The sequence below is a fragment of the Chelonoidis abingdonii genome, chromosome 17 (assembly GCF_003597395.2).
Source record: "Chelonoidis abingdonii isolate Lonesome George chromosome 17, CheloAbing_2.0, whole genome shotgun sequence".
Taxonomy (NCBI): Eukaryota; Metazoa; Chordata; order Testudines; family Testudinidae; genus Chelonoidis; species Chelonoidis abingdonii.
Genome location: NC_133785.1, coordinates 10689403 through 10709421, shown reverse-complemented (window position 1 = coordinate 10709421; position 20019 = coordinate 10689403). Strand labels below are relative to the sequence as shown.

At 48.3% G+C, this 20019-nt stretch overlaps 1 protein-coding gene across 5 annotated transcripts in view; it reads right to left on the bottom strand.

Moving 5' to 3' along the window:
* The window catches only part of PC (pyruvate carboxylase), a 248923-nt gene that overhangs the window by 197489 nt on the left and 31415 nt on the right, over nucleotides 1–20019 (bottom strand). For 2 of the 5 annotated variants that reach the window (XM_075073286.1, XM_032804323.2), the window contains exons 2-3: nucleotides 19787–19843; nucleotides 10393–10497 (exon numbers count right to left, since the gene is read on the bottom strand). The gene's annotated coding sequence lies outside the window, so the exon portion shown is untranslated. Of the gene's footprint in view, nucleotides 1–10392; nucleotides 10498–19786; nucleotides 19855–20019 lie in introns of those variants that run through there. The other 3 variants (XM_032804324.2, XM_075073285.1, XM_032804322.2) reach the window with 2 other exon arrangements.

The following is a 20019-nucleotide window of genomic DNA, read 5'->3' as shown; positions in this document are numbered from 1 at the left end:
GCCTGCAGAATCACTACCAGAGGTGTGAACTACCCCATTCACCTGTGGGAACCATGGTGATGTAATCAGACAGGGAAGGGCAGTTGTTTACACGAAACCAACTTCAAATACCCATCCCTTGTCCAGCCAGGAAGACACAATGGTGGCCCATTAAAGTTAATGGAAAGACATTGAAACTGAAAAGAAAACCAAAGGCTTGGAAAACTGAGGAAGGAGGGAGTTTCTCCCCACTTATGTAAGCATGAATTACCACTGTCTGAGGCTGCATCTACACTATGGACCTCACAGCAGCACCGCTGTACCGCTGCAGCTGCGCCACTGTAAGGTTTCCTGTGTAGCCGCTCTCCCACCGGCATAATTAAACAACCCCCAAAGAGCGGCAGTAGCTATGTCAGCGGTACCGCGTCTCCCAGCACCATAGCACTGTCCACACCGGTGCTTTTGTCAGTGAATAGCCTAACTTTGGCAAATAATTGGTTTTTGATTATTAGCAGGTAAATATGCCCAGTGGTCTGTGATGGGATGTCAGATGGGGTGAGATCTGAGTTACTACAGAGAATTCTTTCCTGGGTGCTGCCTGGTGAGTCTTGCCCACATGTTCTGGGTTTAACTGATCGCCATATTTGGGGTCAGGAAGGAATTTTCCTCCAGGGCAGATTGGCAGAGGACCTAGAGGGTTTTCGCCTTCCTCTGCAGCATGGGGCATGGGTCACTTCCTGGAGGATTCTCTGCACCTTGAACTCTTTAAACCACGATTTGAGGACTCCAGTAGCTCAGACATAGGTTAGAGGTTTGTTACAGGAGTAGGTGGGTGCGTGAGATTCTGTGGCCTGCATTGTGGAGGAGGTCAGACTAGATGATCATAATGGTCCCTTCTGACCTTAAATCTGTGAATCTATGAACCAGGTGCAACAGTCAGCGATTATAAAGCCAGAAGGGACCACTGTGATTACCTGGTCTGACCTCTTATATAAGGACAGGCCATAGAAATTCCTTGAATTCACAGCGGGTTGAACGAGAGCAGATCTTTTAGAAACATATCCAGTCTTGATTTTAAAATTGCCAGGGATGGTGAATCCACCACAGCTCTTGGTAAATTGTGCCACTGGTTAGTTACCCTCATTGTTATGCAGAGATGAGCCTGCTTGGAGAGGTGTGAACTGGCCCATTCATCTCAGTGAAAGGTCAGCTCAGCTGCTCAGTGACCACTGGCTGTGCACAGTAAGTGCACGGTCAAACAAGCTGCTACATTCCACCCCAGAAACAGCTGCATGTCAGCAGCAGCTGAAGCAATGGCCGTATAGCTTGTATTCCAGTTACACATTCCCAAAGTGCCCAAGGGAATTCAGGCAAGACAAAGGAAGTTTATGAGATAAACAGTTGTTATTGTAATAAGAAGCTTGTTGTAAACTCCCACTGGGCACGTTGGAAGTGCTACAGATGGAAGAAAATTAGGTGAGTGGCCTGGGCAAACCAGTACCTACTGTTTTCTTTTCAACCTCATTTTCTTTGTTTCTTTAAAAAGCCTGTTTACCAAGCGGTTTTACGCTGCGAAGGGACACTAAAGCGGCCATTGTGTGCTGTATATTTATTGTCTCTGACTGCAGCCAATTTGCTCAGCCTGCGAATAAAAAAATTATCAGCCTCAACTGCTAGCTCTGCAAATTAAGCTCAAACGCAGAACAGTCCTGCCTGAAGTCCTGGGATTTAGTCCCAAGACATGAGACCTGGCTTCTGTTCCGGATTTGGTCACTGACCTTCTGTCAGAGTCTGGGCAGGCCCTTTCGCCTCGCTGTGCCTTGGTTTCTCCACCATGTCTAGTTAGATCATAATCTTGTTGGGGCAGGGACTGTCTCTCACGGTGTGTCTAGGCAATGTCCAGTGGGACAAGGCCCTGCTCCTAGTTGGGGATTTTATGTGCCAGCATAGTACTAGCACTAGAAGGAAATGTGCGGTCAAATCGTTAGAGCAGAGGGACAACCGGAAGTCAGGACTTTTGGGTCCTATTCCCCCTCTAGGAATGTAGTCAAAACAGAGGCTTCAAACCCAGGCTGCTAACTTCCAGTCTACTTATGTGTTTATAAAGCATGGTAAACCCTGGATAAACACTTTGTGACCATGGTCATGTCACTTCGCTCCATGCCTCAGTTTCCCCTATCTGTAAAATGGGCCTATGTCCTGTGATGTGTCATTTCATATTTTTTAGGAAAATATGCTTATGATATGAATATGAAATAACTGAGATATACTTCATGCAAGATAACTTATGTAAGATATCATTGGAAAGGTTATGGTTTACTGAATGCGATTATCCTATTCGTATGCATGTATCATTTCTGTATCTGAAATTAGGAATATTGACTATGGATCTGTATTTCAAGACGCTCACTGCTAACACTTCAGGTACAACAGTGGAAAAGCCAGCGGTGCTGATGGCCCATCAACAAGGACAATGGACTGCAAAAGAGCTTAGTCTTCCTGTGAAGAATGGCTACAGGGGCCCTACAGAGGCATGTGACCATCTCACCTGATACTGGGGCCCATCTTGAATTCTGTACTTTTCCAGGAGAAGGTAGGTAGAGGGGGTGTGTGTGTGTGTGTGTGTGTGTGTATATATAGAAGAAGAAAAAGTGGTTTTATGTTGTATTGTTGTTCCTTTTATATTTCCCTATCTAGTGGGCAGTTCTGACATGTGGACATTGCTTCTGTAATGAGTGCATAGCTATTATTATAGAGCAATACAGTGTTGGCACCCGCAGAAGTTCNTGTGTGTGTGTGTGTGTGTGTGTGTGTGTGTGTGTGTGTGTGTGTGTGTGTGTGTGTGAAATTGGAAACAAAGGACTCCCGCCTTATGCAAATCCTATTTAAGGGTGGGGAGTGAGGTAATCCAGGTCAGCAGATCTCCCCTGCTACTCCACCCAAGATGACTGCTGGAAACAGCTTAGACTGAACTTGAAGTGGAAAACTGGACCCAGGCTGGAAGGGCATCTGGATTGTGAAGAACATTATTAGAACCACATTTAGGGGAAGAACTTGCATGTAACCAGTTTCTTTAGTGTATTAAGCTTAGTTTGTGAGCTCTGTTTTATTTTCTTAGTAATCTGCCTTGTTCTGTCTGCTTACCTCCTTAACTACTTAAAATACACCTGTTATAGTTAATAAATTTATTTCTGGTTTACAGTATAACCCAGTTTATGTGATTTCTAATGGGGGGGGGCAAGAAGTTGCGCACACCCTCCTCCACATTGAGGGAAGAGGCGAATTTCATATCATTTTGGGTTTGTACTCCAAGGGGGGCAGAGTGGACATATGGGTGCTGTGGCATGTCCCTTAAGCTGAGCCTTTCTAGAGTGGATCTTGGTCTCTCTGTGCAGCTTGGTGTGGCCCTGTCGGTGTGCTTGGCTAGAAAAGACTGGGGAGCCTAGCCCAGCAAGGACAGCTAAAAGGGGACTCAGGCTGGCAGAATAGTCTGACTCAGTGGCATCCCAGCACACCAGGTGACACCCCCGAGGGTTCAACCCGTCACGTCCAATGACACAAACAGGAATGTAGATCAAAAGCACAACTCATTGGCCTGACATACAAATAATAACCACAGTACTTAAAGTCTCTGCCTGAGATCACAGAATATCAGGTTGGCAGGGACCTCAGGAGATCATCTAGTCCAACCCCCTGCTCAAAGCAGGACCAATCCTCAGACAGATTTTTGCCCCAAATCCCCCCCTCAAGGACTGAACCCACAACCCTGGATTTAGCAGGCCAGTGCTCAAACCACTGAGCTACCCCTCTGAGGCCCCCAGTCACTCTGGGTACCATTCACACCCTCACTGATATCATCACTCTGGGCATTGCAGAGACAGGCCCTGCCCTGAAAGGCTGACAGTTTATAAGAACAAGCTACGTCAGCAGAAGGCACCTTTATACTGGAGTCACAGCATCTGCACAATGGAAGTTGGACCAATGCTGTTCAAGAGGCACAGAATCTGTGTGTACAGCCACGCTTAGATGGAAGTGTTCATGTGTTGTGCATGGGATCATTAAACTGGTTCAAATACTTCTTGCAGCTAAAAAAATAAGAGCACAAAAACAGGATAAAGCCCAAATCAGTACTCTGCAACAAAGATCTCAATTCTTCTAAATCTCCCAGGGTTGTACATGGCTGCAGTATTAAAGGACTGAGCTGGAGCACAAGAATTCTCGCATCATTTGAAAGCCAGATGAAAGTAGGAGAACATTTGAAGTGTCAGATATAATGCGCGGCCGGAACGCCACTGAATTTAAGCAGAATAAAGAGCTCTGCTGTATGAATGACGTAAACAGAGCCTGCTGCTCCCAGAAATATACGCAGTCCAATTCATGCTGCTATAGCAAGCCGCCTACCCAGCTGCCTCTGATCTGCTCTTTGTCGCAGGGCCCCGGGACAGAGCTTTCTGCTGCTTCTCTTTGGGGATTTCCCCATTTTTCAGAAAGCATGAGCACTTGCTCTTGGAAAAACAGGCCCTTTTAAGGAGGCTGAGGATGAGCAAAGCCTAAGATTGAGATACTCCAAAATCACTAGTCATGTCTGAAAATCCTGCTCTCTCTCTCTCCAGGAGCTTAGCAGCAGCTCCCCATCAGTTCAGGTGGAAGCCTCACGGATCCCAGATCAAGGATGTCTGTCTATTACTAGCAGGATAGCAGCACCTAAGGCACTGACCAAGACTGGGGCCCAGTTCCTCTAAACACTAAATACCACATTTGTTCCAAGATCTGGAAGGGAAGTGAGGTCAAGTGGTTAGAGCGGGGGCTAGGCGTCAGGACTCCTGGGTTCTGTTCCCAGTTCTGAGATGAGTGGTCCAAACAGGCGTGACTAGGAGTCCAGGACTTCCAATAATTAGACTAAAAGCCCCTTGGGGCAGGGATCATCTTTTTGTTTTGTGTTTGAACAGCCCCTAGCAGTGTGGGGGCCTGGTCTGTGACTAGAGCACGTAGGCACCATAGTAATACAAATAATGGGACTCCCAGGTTCTATTTAAAAGCTGGGGGGGGGGGGGGACGACTGGTGGGTTTAGTGGTTAGAGCAGGGGACCTGCGGATCCAGGACTCCTGCGTTCTATGCTTGCCTCTAGAAATAGAGTGGGGTCTAATGGTTAGAGTTTGGGGGCTGAGAGTCAGGACTCCCACCTCTGACAGCAAAAGTCACTGCTCTGAGAATTGAGTGTAAAGCCCCTGCCCCATAATGCAAGGTAGGCGGAGACCTTTGACCAAGGAGTGTGAGTTAGAGAGAGTGTTAGCATGGGACAAGGCTTGCTCCTTCCTTGCGACTTTCAATTCCGCCCCCAGCCCCCAGGCAGCTCCTCTTTGTTGGGAAGCACTTAACCAATCACAGTTAATATGTCCCCAGTCAGCCTTCAAATTAATTTCCTGAATTAATTTAAAGAGTAAATGAAATTACTGTCCCCAGGCCATCCACGTGCTGTGATTCTGATCCGGGCTGCAGCTAAGCAGGGTTGAGCATGGGTAATACGTGAACAGGAGACCATGACTGCTTGTTCCTCTGACACCGTGCCATCCCCAATGTCCCAGGCAGTGCAGCCAGGAGGGGAAGGGAAGAAGCCACCGGCAGCTTTCCACTGCTCCTGGTGGGGATGGGGAGTGGCGGGGGAGGCTGGGCGGGAGCCTGCCAGGAGCCCAGGAACCTGTGAAGCAGCCAGGCTCCTGGCCTGGAGCTGCCAGCAGAGGTGAGAGACCAGGCCTTCAGCTCCCTACACTGCCCCTCTTAGGTCAGTGGAAGTGCTCCTGGTGAGGACCTGCACCCACGACAGAAGGAGGGTTGTGTGGACATGAACCACTGCAGTAATTACTGTAAGTTAACCTCATATACGTCAACTTTGGTTTGTAGTGTAGACATGCCCTTAAACGCCTTAGACTTTGTCTTCACTGCATTAAATAAACAAAACCAAACCCAAGTTGTTTCACTGTGGGATGACTAACACATGGTCGCTTTCCTGCTGTAAAACAGAGTGGAGGCAAGGCACTGGTAGTCGTAGGCCACGTTTACACTACAGACTTCTGCTGGAACAGGCCATACCCGCACATGGAGGGGCCCCCCACCTCGTCCCTGCATAACCTCCACTGGGAGCACAGGGAAGCTGCCCAGGGCTTTTCACGCGCAGGGAGCAGAGTCCAGTTGCCCTGAATTCTCCCCGCTCCCGCCTGCTCCCTGCGGGTAGCCAGGCAACTGTGGCAATTTCACGGCTCACCCAGCTGTGAAATTGACACAGCTGCCTGGCTCCTGGGAGGGAGCAGGCTGCTCAGGCTTCTCACCCAGGCTCCCAGTTGGGAGCAGGGGGAAGCCACCCAGCTCTCCAGGGGAGCTGGGCTCTAGCAGCTCGCTTTCTTGTCAATTTCATACCGTCTACACAAACGCTACACAGACACTGTCACCCTAACTACACCGTCACAAGCCCTCGTGGAGGTGGAGTTATGTCTGTGTCGTAGGGCGCTTACATCGGTGGGAGGAACACTGCAGTGTAGACACTGACATAATTAGGTTGACATAAGCTATCTTATGTCAACCTAATTGTATAAGATAGGCCAGCCCCTCGTCTCACCTTTGTTCCTTCGCATGGCTGTGCTGCTGGAAATCTAAAAGCTGATGAAAGCTAACTGGGCTGAAAAAGACCACAAGCACATTTCCTTTTGATTCAACATCTGCTTCCATTGCCTGGAACAAACTAAATTTCCATGAAAGCTTAAAAGTCCAGGGGATTTCCAGGGATCAGTGACTCTGAGGCCAATTAACCACTGGAGCAGCTTGCTAAGGAAGGTGGTGGAATTGTCTCACTATTCCTTGTGCTCCCCTGTGGGTCCGTATGCATCTGCCCTCTCTTCTGAGCCCTTTGGGACAGGGACTTTCTCTCATGGTGTCTCTGGACAGCACCCAGCACAACGGGGGCCTAGGTTGGCCAGGGTCCATGCAGCGCCTGGCATGATGGAGGCTCCCCAATCTGTGAGTGCTGTGCAGTGCCTAGCCTGACAGGGGCCCCCATCTCACAAGAACATTGGCATGGAAGGGACTTCCTGGGTCATGAAATCCAGGCCCTTGCTATCGCAACCGACCATGCCTCAGTCAGAGACTGTGGAGCACCAGCATAACAGGGCCCCCCAATTCATTGGTCCAGGCCTCCAAACACTACCCTAATGCATAATAATTGACATTACCTCTTTGATTCTTCAAGGTTGTGTATTTTTCCCACTGACTCCAGACTCCTCCCACCTTCTCCCCAAGCCCTCCTCCCTGGCTATCAGTCTATAGGCAAGCTTGCTTCAAACTGACTAACACAGGGCCCGAGTCTGAGAGGCACTGCAGTGTGCCATCAGCTGCTAGGGAAGTGATGGGAGAGGGTCTGGCAGTGACTTACGGGGTTCAAGCCCAAACCTCTGAGCATTCAGCTGTATGTTATGATTTATCCTTTTAAATGCCACTTCATTTCCAATTGCTGCAACTGAAACGCCTTTTGTTCTGAGGGTTGGAAGGCAGTGTGTCTGTGTCTGTGTGTGCATGTGTCTGTGCGTGCATGTGTCTGTGCATATATGAGTGAGAGAGAGATTAAGTGTGATTAACAGACATTATCGTGCAGATACACTGGTTTACACAGCTGCAATATTTTTATCTTATTCAAGACAATCCACTCATAGCCCAGTATATTCTTCCAGCCTTTGTATCTCTGGCAGTCTATGGGGAGAGACGCTAGCTGGGAGTGAAAACACAGGCATGAATCATACAGCTGCAGGAAATATCAGTTTAGAGATGAGTAGCCCCCAGAGTCCATTAATTGCACGTTCGTTAAACCAGCTAATTTAGGGAGGTTTCCAAATGTACTCACTACAAGGCAATGAGGGGCAGCGGGGAGCCCTGGTGCTGAGCACTACACAGATACCCCTACTCTTCAACTGAGATCGGGGAGTCCCACCCCTGCACCATGCCAGGTGCCACACAGACCCATCCCTCTGACCAAGAGCAGGGGGAGCCCCTCCCCATCATGCTGGGTGCTACACGGACACATAATGAGACAGGCCTTACTTACTCCAAAGATCTTACAGTCTAAATAAAAGAGAGAGGGGAAACTGAGGCCCCAAGAGGGGTTGCCCGAGGTCAGGGGCAGACACATTGCCAGCAATAGAAACAAAAAGTGTCCATACTCCCAGTTCTGGACCCTAGCCACTAGATCACACAGCCACCAAGGAGGAGTTTTGAGCTCTGATTTTAGGCCGCACATGCGTGTAAGGAAATGACACCACCACTAACCATGCTCCATAAATCGACTTTACACGGAACAGAAGTGACACTAAACATTAACTCAAGCCTTGTGGAAAATGAGAACTGACTCATTCCTGGTGCCGTTTATTACAGGAATGAATGTCAAGCATCCGTCTGTCACTGCTGGCACCAAACCACTAACCCCGCCCTTGGCATCTGTTTTTGTGCTTAGATTCACACATAGCTTCTCTATCACCGGGCTCTCTCTAGACTTGAATGTGTAGTTGTGCTGAAGAGTGTCATGATTTACTAGCGGTTAACATGCATCATCCAGAGCTGTACAAATAAATGAGTTTTTAATTCAGGGGTTAAACCAGAAAAAAAAAAATGTAAAATTGGTTTTGGATTGGTCAGAAATTAATTTTTTTTGGAAACTTTTTTGGAGAACGGAAAAAGAAGAAAAAAAGTTTAAAGCAAAATGTTTCATTGAGTTTGAGGTTGTTTTTTTTTTAACATTTTTAAAAAAAAACACAAAAAAACTGAAGAAAAAATTGAAACAGTCATTTTGAATAAAAAAATCAAAAAAAAAATTTTTAAATATATTTTCCAGCTGAAACAATTTGGTTCGGCACAAATTCGTGAAACATTTCAATCAACAACAAACCTGCATTTTATGGTGAAAACAAGTTTCACCTCAAAAATTCTGCCCACCTCTATTAAATAGCACAACTGGACACTTCAAACAGTTTATTCCCAGGCTTCAACGAACGTCATCATGAATCATAATGCAGACACGTGACAAAGGATTGTTCCCAGTCCTGGCCACGACGAACAGGACAACCCAAGATTTGTTATGAATGCCTAGAGATTGTGGCACTGGAGTTAATTCACGTTAATTAATGTTTTTGCAAATGCTATCTAATAATACCACCTAGCTTATATCTAGCGCTTCTCTTCAGTAGATCTCAAAGCACTTTAAAAAGAAGGTCAGTATCATCACTGGTAGATGAACACCTGGGCTGTCTCACGGGTGTAATTCAAGAAGTCATGTGGATAAAAAAAAAAGCCAAAATTGGCTGAGAATTTAAACACTGGCTGGTAACAGACCACGAATCCCAGAGATGATTGAACCTGGTGCTATTCTGAATAAAAAGAGAGCTCTCGGCCAACCTTGTAGCTACTTCCATGGCTTCATGTTAACTCAAGACATTCTAGATTTCACAGTAGCACAAGAGTGATAATCCTGGAATCTTATTTTGAAGATTCCCATTTTACAGATGAGAAAACTGAGTCACTGAGCAGGAAAGTGACTTACTAAAGGTCATCCAGTAGACTAGTGGCGGAACCCGAAAAGAACCTGATTTCCAGTCCAGTGCTCTATCCTCTATACTAGGCTACACTGCCTCTATACAGTCTGCAAACTTGGAGCAGTACAGTCTAGTGGTAAAGGCACCAGACTAGGAGGAGGTAGGGTGACCAGATGTCCCGATTTTATAGAGACAGTCCCAGTTTTGGGATTTTTTTTTTTTTAAATATAGGCTCCTATTACCCCCTACCTCCTGTCCCGATTTTTCACATTTGCTGTCTGGTCACCCTAGGAGGCAGGGATTAGTGGGATCTAGCTCCAGCTCTGCCACTGATCTACTGTGGGATCTTGGGTAAGACACATCTCCGCCTTGTGCCTCAGTTTCTCCTCCCAAGCTTTGCCTATTTAGAATGTGATTTTGGGGGGAACTGGGACTGTCTCTTGCAGTACTCAGCATCACAGGACCCCAGTCTTTGTTGAGACTTCTAGGTGCTACCCTAAGGAGAAGGAGTTTGGTCTTGTGCCAGGTACCACACAGACTCATAGCGAGACACAGCTCCTGCCCTACAACGCATACACTCGTAGAACCCCGGAGTCTTGAGTTCGAGACCAGTGTTCTATCCAGTAGGTCACATGGTCTCATTTGGTTTTGTAATTTGCCTGTCAAGGGAACTCTCTCTTTTTAAGCAACATAAAAACCAAACCAGATTATTCAGAGACGTGATTACTCTTCCCAGGCAGCAGAGAGATAATGTAACAGAGGAGCAAAGCTGACCAGCATTAGAAGTCAAACAAACAAGCCTCTGTGAAGAGAGTTTTAGCAGGAACAGCCAAAGAGACCTACATTTAGGGAGCCTGCACCTCACTTCTAGTGCATGGGGATCGTGGGTGAGAAACACGGCGCGGCCTCCGATCCGAGCTGGGTTCCCAGAAGGGGAAAGGCTTTATCCTGCAGAGACAAAAGAGGAAAGTTAAGGGAAGCAAAACCACAATAAATCGAGCCAGGGAGAGTTGTGCTGAGAATAGCAATTGGTGGAGAGTTGCAATTGCGGAGGGAATAGAAAACCCAGGGATTCAGAACACAGGGCTGGAAAAAAACCCTCCCGCCTCAGTGAGTCCAGTCCCTGCTGTCGCAAGCAGCCATGTCATAGGCTCCTGGTCAGAAACTTATCAATGCTTGCTTCCCTGCTCCTCCAGAATCTCCCTCCTCTCGTGGGTAGAAACCCGCTTCTCATTTCTAGCTAAAACTGGTTCCTGGCCAGTTTATTCCCATTTGCTCTTGTGCCGATATTGTCCTTGAGCTTCAACAACTCTTCTCTCCCCCTGGGATTTGCACCCAGATGCAGGGCCGGCGCTTTCATTTAGGTGACTTAGGCAGTCGCCTAGGACGCCAGCATTATGGGGGGGCGGCATTTCGCCGGGGGGGCGGCAGGCAGCTCTGGTGGAGCTGCCGCAGTCGTGCCTGCGGAGGGTCTGCTGGTCTCGCGGCTCCGATGGACCTGCCACAGGCATTTCTGCGGACGGTCCACTGGTCCCGTGGCTTGGGTGGAGCTGCCGCAGGCATGCCCCTGTGGCAGCTCCACCGGAACCACAGATCAGCGGACCTTCCACAGGAATGCCTGTGGCAGCTCCACTGAAGCCACGAGACCCGCGCGCGGGGCGGCAAAATGGCCCGACGCCTAGGATGCCAGAAACCCTGGCACCGGTCCTGCCCGGATGCATTTCTAGGGAGCAATCCGATCCCCTCTGAGCTCAAGGGGAACAGGCAGACATCAGCTCAAGTCATCACACCAAGTGGTTGGCCCATCTAGAGAGGATGAATAGTCAGTGGTCAAGGTGTTAGCCTGCAGCCTGGGAGACCCACTCCACCGCAGGCTCCATGTATGACATTGGGCAAGTCACTTCGGCACACACAGATCGGGAGAACTGTTCCAGTGAGAGCGGTTTCCCCTCCCACCCTTTGTCTGCTTAGGCCTGGTCGAGGCACAGGTTTTGTACCAGTATAACCATTTCAATTATCAGGTCTGATTTTTTTTTATTGATTTATATGTGGATTATGATAATACCCAGGAGCCCTAGTTACGGAGCTTTCCACTGGGTGCTGTACAACCACAGAACAAAAAGATCGTCTCTGCCCCCAAAGAGCTTCCAATCAGAGACTCGTGTACACAGCAAAAATGACAGGTGTTAGGGATTCCGGAATACTCCACAATAGCTCCCTATGTGCAGGAGCTAGGAACTAGGGTGATCCATTTTAGAAACTGACTCCAGAATAAAAGCGCCCCCCCATCCCTCACCCCAGGAGTTACTCCAGAATAGACTCAAATTATAAAGCTAGACAGGACCACTATGATCATCTAGTCTGACCTCCTGTATAACACATGCCTCACAGGACTGCTCTAAATTACTGACTTGTTGAACTAGCATGGACCTTTTAGAAAAAGCATCCAGTCTGGATTTAAAAATTGCAGGTGATGAAGAACCTGCCCCAGCCCTTGGTAAATTGTTTCAATGGTTAATAACTCTCATTGGTAAAAAAAAATTTTTTTGCCTTATTTCCGATCTGAATTGTTGAGCTGCAGCTTCCAGCCGCTGGATCTTGCTAGACCTTTTCTACTAGATTGAAGGGCCTAGTATCAGTTCTAGCATTTTAAAATTGACACTCTCCCTTTTTCCAGCACATCGTCCTGCATAGACAAGCCCTGCCTGAAACAGGTGGACGTAGCCAGACAAATGGTCAGCAGTTCTAACAGTATAAAGGTGCCTTACAGCAGTATAGCAGATTCTCGTTCCTACATGGGAATAGCGTTACCAGGATAAGCCCTTTTATCCCAGTATAACTGCATCCACATTATGGGTCCTGTGAAGCGCCCAGAATAACAGGGCCCCCAATCTCAGTTGTAGCCTCTAGGCCACCACCACAATATAACTGAGCCACACTGTCACATGGGAATGACGAACAAGGATCAGGCAGCTGATATACGCTATTTCAGTATTGAACAAGACACGGCATCTGTTACAAAATGCAGTGTTCACGAGGGAGGGGGAAAGGTTGGAGTTGAAAAGTTAAGGAATCCTGACAGGAACAGCAGGATTTAACTGAGCATCAGCTGGGGCCTTTTCTCACAGCTGTCTCATTCACGGAGCTCGGGCTGAGACGCTTTGACAGCTAGACACCGGATTGGCATCAACCGCATCAGACAAGCTGGCAGTCAGATGCAACAAGAGGCAGATGCAATAATTCAAGAGACACTCTAGTAGGCACCTTGAGTCTATGTGAAAGCAGCAAGCATCCACCGCTACTGCCCACTAGGCTAACGATCATGGGAGTAATACTGGGACTGCCAGACTGGATCAGACAAGAGATCCATCTCATACTATTGTAGCAGCCAGCACAACAGGGGCCCTGATCTCAATAACAGGGTCTGTGCAGTGTCTGGCAGGATGGGGGCCCCCCATCACAGTCAGGGGATGGAGTCCATGCCAGGTGCTGCCAAATGGAGTTCTGATCTCGGTGGGGTAGTGTGCAGCACCAATCTATGAGCCCAGGCATAATCAGACTGAACTACATCTTCCATGATGCACCATGACCAGGGACTCATAAAAGACATCTCCTCCTCAAAAAGAGGGGAGAAAGTGATGCATCATGGGAGATGTAGTCTGGGCAGGGAGCACAGTCCACAAAAGAGAATGAGAGCATAAGACCCCCCCACACACCCCTCTCGCTGAATCATGAGACATTGCAGCACCATTTTGAATCAAAACATTTTGGGTTTAGATACTGCACTGAAAAGCAGAATTTTTCTGCAGGATTGAAAGAAAACAAGCCCTATTTTCTGATGTGTCAGCAGATGTTGATTTAATTTAATCACACCTTGAAATCATAGTCTGGACATGCCTTAGTGACAAAAAGAGCTCCTCATAGACTCATAGACTCATAGGTCAGAAGGGACCAATATGATCATCTAGTCTGACCTCCTGCACAAGGCAGGCCACAAAACCCTACCCATACACATTTATAACAACCCCTAACCCATGACTGAGTTATTGAAATCGTCAAAATTGAGATTTGAAGACCTCAAGCTGCAGGGAATCCACCAGCAAGCGACCCATGCCCCACGCTGCAGAGGAAGGCGAAAAACCTCCAGGGCCTCTGCCAATCCGCCCTGGAGGAAAATTCCTTCCCGACCCCAAATATGGCGATCAGCTAAACCCTGAACATGTGGGCAAGACTCACCAGCCAGCACCCAAGAAAGAATTCTCTGCAGTAACTCAGTTCCCATCCCATCCAACATCCCCTCACAGACCATCGAGCAGACTTATCTGCCGATAATCCAAAATCAATTGCCCAAATTAAACTATCCCATCATAACATCCCCTCCATATACTTATCAAGCTTAGTCTTAAAGCCCGATAAGTCTTTTGCCCCCACTACTTCCATCGGAAGGCCGTTCCAGAACTCCTGTTTAGCATACTGGCTCAGCAATGCGAGGCCAAAGGGAGCTGAATTTCTTTCTGGCTTGTGTATGAGAATCATTTGCTAAATTCCAGCTGTAGAGGCAAATTCTGCCTGCCTGTGTTACTCTCTGATCAAAGCAGTGGTGTGTTTATCCTCGAACTAAGCACATTTGCTCTGCAGTCCAGAATAAACAAACACACACACACACAGGGCCCTGCAGTGCTGGTTACTCAAGGCCTTGTCTACACTGGCAAGGTTCTGCACAGTAAAGCAGCTTTCTGCGGTGTAACTCCTGAGGTGTACACGCTGCCAAGCCACTTAGCGCACCGAAACTGTGCAGTTGCAGTGCTGTAAAAAAACCACCCCAATGAGAGGTGTACAGCTTTCTGTGCCGGAGCTAAAGTGCTGCGGTGCCAGTGCAGATGCCCTGGTCGATTACAGTGCTGCGACTGGTCTCCGGGAGGTGTCCCACAATGCCTGTTCTCACCTTTCTGGTCATCGGTTTGATCTCTACTGCCCTGCCTTCAGGTGACCTACTGCAAGCCCCCACCCCTTAAATTCCTTGGGAATTTTGAAAGTCCCCTTCCTGTTTGCTCAGTGAGGCATGCAGTGGTCTCAGGGCATCTTTCCAGGTGACCATGCCTGCTCCACACACCAGGTGATCCCCAGCTTGGAGCAATGCAGATATACTAGACCTCATCGGCATTTGGGGAGAGGATGCGGTCCAGTCCCAGCTGCGCTCAAGCTGTAGGAATTACGATACCTATGGACAGATTTCACGATACAGGTCATGATCGGGACGCCATGCAGTGCAGGGCCAAAGTGAAGGAGCTGCGGAACGCCTACCACAAGGCGCAGGAAGCAAACCGCCGCTCCGGTGCTACGCCCACAAGCTGTCAGTTCTACAAAGATCTGGAGGCGATACTCAGTGGTGACTCCACCTCCACTGCAAAGGCCACTGTGGATACATTGGTGGCTCATGTGCCAGTCAACAGTGGACTGAGCCAGGAGGAGGAAATCTTGGAGGTGGAGCGGGGGGCGCCCAGAGGCAGAGGACAACTTCTGAAGTCAGAGATTCATGCAGCCAGGAGCTCTTCTCTACCCCAGAGGAGGCTAGCCAGTCACAGCTGTTGGAGCTTGGCGAAGTGCAAACAGGAGATGTGCATACCACCACATGCCTAGTCTGAGTGGTGGAATAGGGTGTTGACTGACTCTCTCACTTCACAGGAATCCGCCTCACAGATCTCCAGGAAGCTCTCATGGAGATACTGAGCAATCCGCTGCTGCAGAATCTTTGGCAGAGCTGCTTTGTTTCTTGCCCCATGAAGAGTAACTTTCCTGCACCACTCTGCAGTCACTGGGGGCGGCGGGAGGTGGGGACACAACACACGACCATTGCTGCACACAGGCGAGCCACATAAGGGCCAGGGCGGAAGCCGCAGTCTTGGAGAAGACCCTCCCTTGATTCCCTGCTCACCCTCAGCAGCGAAATATCTTCCATAATGGACACAGCCTGTGGAAAATGTGGGGACAGGAATGATTATAAGGCCCCTCCTACAGTGCTGGCTCTTCCCAAGAGCCACGTGCCCAGGGTACAGTACAGTCCTGGAACACTGATCTCACCTGCCCCTGCAGTTACTCACCATTTGGGGGGGTCTTGTGGCTCTTGCCTGGGTTCAGCCAGTTAGTGACAGGTATGTGAATAGTGGCTGTGTTTCAAATCACTGAATCAGTGGTCTGTGTGTTGCAAACAACTCTGCTTCCGTACAATTTGCATTTTGGTTTCACAGATATGATCTCGGGAGCCCAGCTCTCCTCTTTGTTATCACCAGCTGAACGGCTGGGCAGAATTAGAAAGTTGCCATGAAGAACTAAAGAGGACTTTCTGCATGGTGTCATGATGCACTCCGTGGCCGAAAAACAAGAATTGAAGGAGTAGTGGGACAGCGAGAAGAGAGACCGAAAGAAGAACATGGCTCACCAGAATGAAGCCACGGAGCAGCTCTTATAAGTTATGGAGCACCAAGCGGACACGCTCCAGGTGCTACTAGCACTGCAAACCGATCAGCTCCGCGCCCACCCTCCCCTGCGACCACTGTCACAAAACTCTTTCCCATGTGCCCCTCAGACAGCACCAACACAGTCTTATCAACCTCCTGGCTCCAGTCTGTCCCCGCTGCATTCCACTCCTCCCCCATAGTCCAGCCCTGCGGACTCCCAGAACCCACTGCACTCAACACCCGTCCCTCTGCAGGTTAGCCCTGCTGAAGTACAGTACCTGCTGCTCTGTACTCCAAAGGACAAGGTTGCATATGATAGCTGGACATACACAAATCTTTAACCATCCTGGGACCCACAATGTCATGCACATTGCCCAGAGTCACGGTCTTTCAGAGCAGGATGCGATTAATGGCCATGCACACTTCCATCAATATGAATCCAACAGTCAACTTTTCCACTCCGAACTGGTTAGTGACAGATCGGTAGCAGTCGAGTAGCCAGCTTCCACGGTGCAGTCACCACACGCTTCTCCAACGGCAGGGCAGCTCTCATTCTCGTGTCCTTGCGCCGCAGGGCTGGGGTGAGCTCATCACGCAATCTCATGAAGGTGACTTTCCTCATCCGAAAGTTCTGCTGCCACTGCTCATCATCCCAGACATGCATGACAATGTGATCCCACCACTCAGTGCTTGTTTCCCAAAAGCAGCGTTCCACTGTGCTCAGCCCCTCTGCGAATGCTACAAGCAATCTCGTGTCATAGCTACAATGTGTGGCGAGATCAATGTCAAACTCCTCTTGCCTTTGTAGTTTAAGGAATAGCTCCACTGCGACTCGTGACATGTTAGTGAGAGCGAGCAGCATATTGGTCAACAGGGCAGGATCCATTCCTGCAGCCCGAAGATGCTGGGCACGCAGTACACAAATAGCTGAAAGATGGTGCCAAATGAAGATAGAAGCATAGAGATTGCTGGGATGCGAAGCAAGGCGTCACGGGGCATTGGGACAGGACCCCCTCTGCCTTCCCACAACTCTCAGCGGCAGAAGAGGAAGAGATGCTCTGTGGGACAGCTGCCCAGAATGCACCGCTCCAAATATTGATGCAGGTGCCGCAGGTGTGAACACACTATTGCGCAGGAAGCTGATAGTGTGAACACACAACAGCAGTTCCCCTTCAGCGCTCTCTGAGTGGCGATGTAATGCCAGCGATGTAACTCTGCTAGTGTAGACATACTCTGAGAGTCAAAGTCAACAAATCCTATCAACCCACATTCTCTCCACTCTAAGGAGCTTGCTGACGAGTCTTCCTTCCATGTTGCTCAGTCTGATTTCTCTGCAACACCTCCATTGGCCCTAACTGCCCTCCCAGTGCTTTGACTCTTTCCACTATCTTCAACGCGCACACACAGTCCTGCCCTTATCATGGGAGACATGTTAATTCCTTTCTCTTTTAATCTCCCTTGCATTTCACCCTTGCAATTCTGAAACACTTCACAGCACCTCAGCAGAGCTGCTGAATAGTATTGTAACTGCAAAGGCAGCTACGGAGTAACCGCTTCTTGAAAACTAGAGAGCCCCCTCGGCAACTTTCACAGCCGGCCACTCAGTGATAAACCTGGAACAGCTGGGGAGAGCATATCACACTAGGAACAGGACTCAGTGACCCAGGAGGTCCCTTCCAGTCCTATGCACTCCCCTGGCCCTACCTCCCAATGGCAACACAATTCAAGTGCAATAGATCTGTTCCGGAGTCAGATCCCCTGTTCGGCATTGTGGTCCAGTGGAAAGGGCATTAGCTTGGAAGCCAAAGAAGCCTGTATTCTCCTCTCAGCTCTGCTACTGTGCGACCAGCCGAGACCTGGTCTACACCTAAAACCGATAGTTGGGCATAGCAAGATTGTTTAAGGGTGCAGTTTAGTTTTCTTTTACTGACATAACTGTTGGTATAAGCCCTAGCATAGGCACAGTGATACCAGCAAGACAATCCTTTTCTGTTAGTAACAGCTGGGTCTACATGCCTAGCTCATAAGGGACCACTATGATCATCACATCTGACCTTCTACACAACACAGGACATAGGGCTTCCCTGAATTCATTTCTGTTTGAATTGGAGCTCTACAGGCATAGTTATACCGGCCAACCATGTCTAGCATAGCCAAGGCCCAAGTCGATTCACCTTTCCGCACCTATGTGCTCCTTCCATCTGTTGTCTATTCAGGCCTTGTCTACCCTAGGCCACCGTTGCCGATACAACTCTCCCAGCAAATCCTAAACAGACCCAGCTTCTATTTGCTAAACAAAGTGGTTTTACCAGTAGAGGTTATACCATCCCCAAGTGAAATAAACTATGCCAGCAAAAGGGCTTTTATGCCAGTATCCTTGCATATACACCAGGAATTTTGCCGGTACAGAAAGGTCAGAGAAGTCACACAACACTCCCACTCTCCCTAGAAGACATCACGGGCAATTTTTCAATCAAAACTGAATTTTTCAATGTCTTTTATTCTAAAATATCTGCTCTAGCTCAACCAGGAATTAATTCAAGGCTGGCCTATGGCCGGTGCTTTACAAGCAGTCAGACTAGTGGATCACAGTGGGCCCTCTGGCCTTAGAATCTATTAATCGAGGACATTACTATACCAGCAAAAGTTTCTAGTGTAGATCTGGCCTGAGGTTTTAAGCTTCACAGATGCATCCACGCTAAGAAAAAAGAAATGCTCTGACCACATTAGCAAAAGATGTGGTGAAATCCTCGTGAAGAGAAGGCAGTTTGTAGCTCCCACACGTTAGCTGAACAAGGTAAACGTTGGTGGGGAACTAGGATTTTGCCTCATGTTTGCCTCCACACTAATGGAGGTGATTTCACCTCTATATATGGCACTGGGGAGACTGATACTGGACTACTGCATCCAGTTCTGGTGCCCTTGGGGGAGGTTAGAGAAAAATGGGAGAGGGTGCAGAGAAGAGCCATAAAAATGATCCAAGGGCTGGAAAAAATGCCTTACAGTGAGAGACATCAGAGAGTTTAAGGCCAGAGGGGACCATTATATCATCTGGCCTGACCTCCAGTATATTACAGACCCTTAATTTTCACCCAGCTACCCCTGTTTTGAGCCCAGTGACTTAAGAAGTTCAATCTGTTCAGCTTAATAAAAAAAAGATCAAGAGGTGACTTGATCCCAGTACATAAGAACCGTTGCAGGAAGAAAATAAAAGGCTTTTCAATCTAGTGAAGAAAGGCAGAGCAAGAACTGTTGGCTAGAAGCTAAAGCCACACACACAAAATTAGGCAGAATTTTTTTTTTTTTTTTTAATAACGAGGGCTATCAACCACAGGAACACACTCCCAAGGGAAGTGGTGGATTCCGCATCTCTTGATGTCTGCGAATCCAGACTGACTGCCTTTCTGGAAGATGCATTAGTCAAACATATTATTGCACTCAGTATAAGGGTAAATAGGTGACAGCTCCAGGCAGTGATATAAATGGAGGGCAGAGTGGCTTCTGGCCTTACAAATCTATGAATCTTTTTTTCCTACAGAAGACAAGGCTTTAGTGAAGTTAGCTGGTTGTGTTCTAGCACAGACACTAAAACTCACCCTGATGGCATTCTTCTGCATCTGCACCTGCATCTCTTATGCCCAAGGTTAAGAACAAACGTGGGCAGCCTGGGAGAAATATGTGGCATGCGTCCATACTAGTCCTAGTAACTCCCTAGTTACCCTGACCTGCTAACACACATGAAAACTGCAAACCTTGTTAGTTAACAAGTAAGAACATACCTCTTTGCCTAGTGAACAGCCTGCAAAGCATTCAGTCTGAGCGTTCTCACAATTCACCTTGGGGGAGGTTAGAGAAAAATGTAAACCGGAATGTTTGCTTTGGAGTTCTTGAGATTGATAATCTGACCACTCGAATCATGTGAAACAAAGAGGGTCGGTGGGAGGAAACAAGATTGTCTTGAGCTGCCAGGAACTTGTGTGAAATCCAAAGAATTCAAAACATTTTGTAAGTA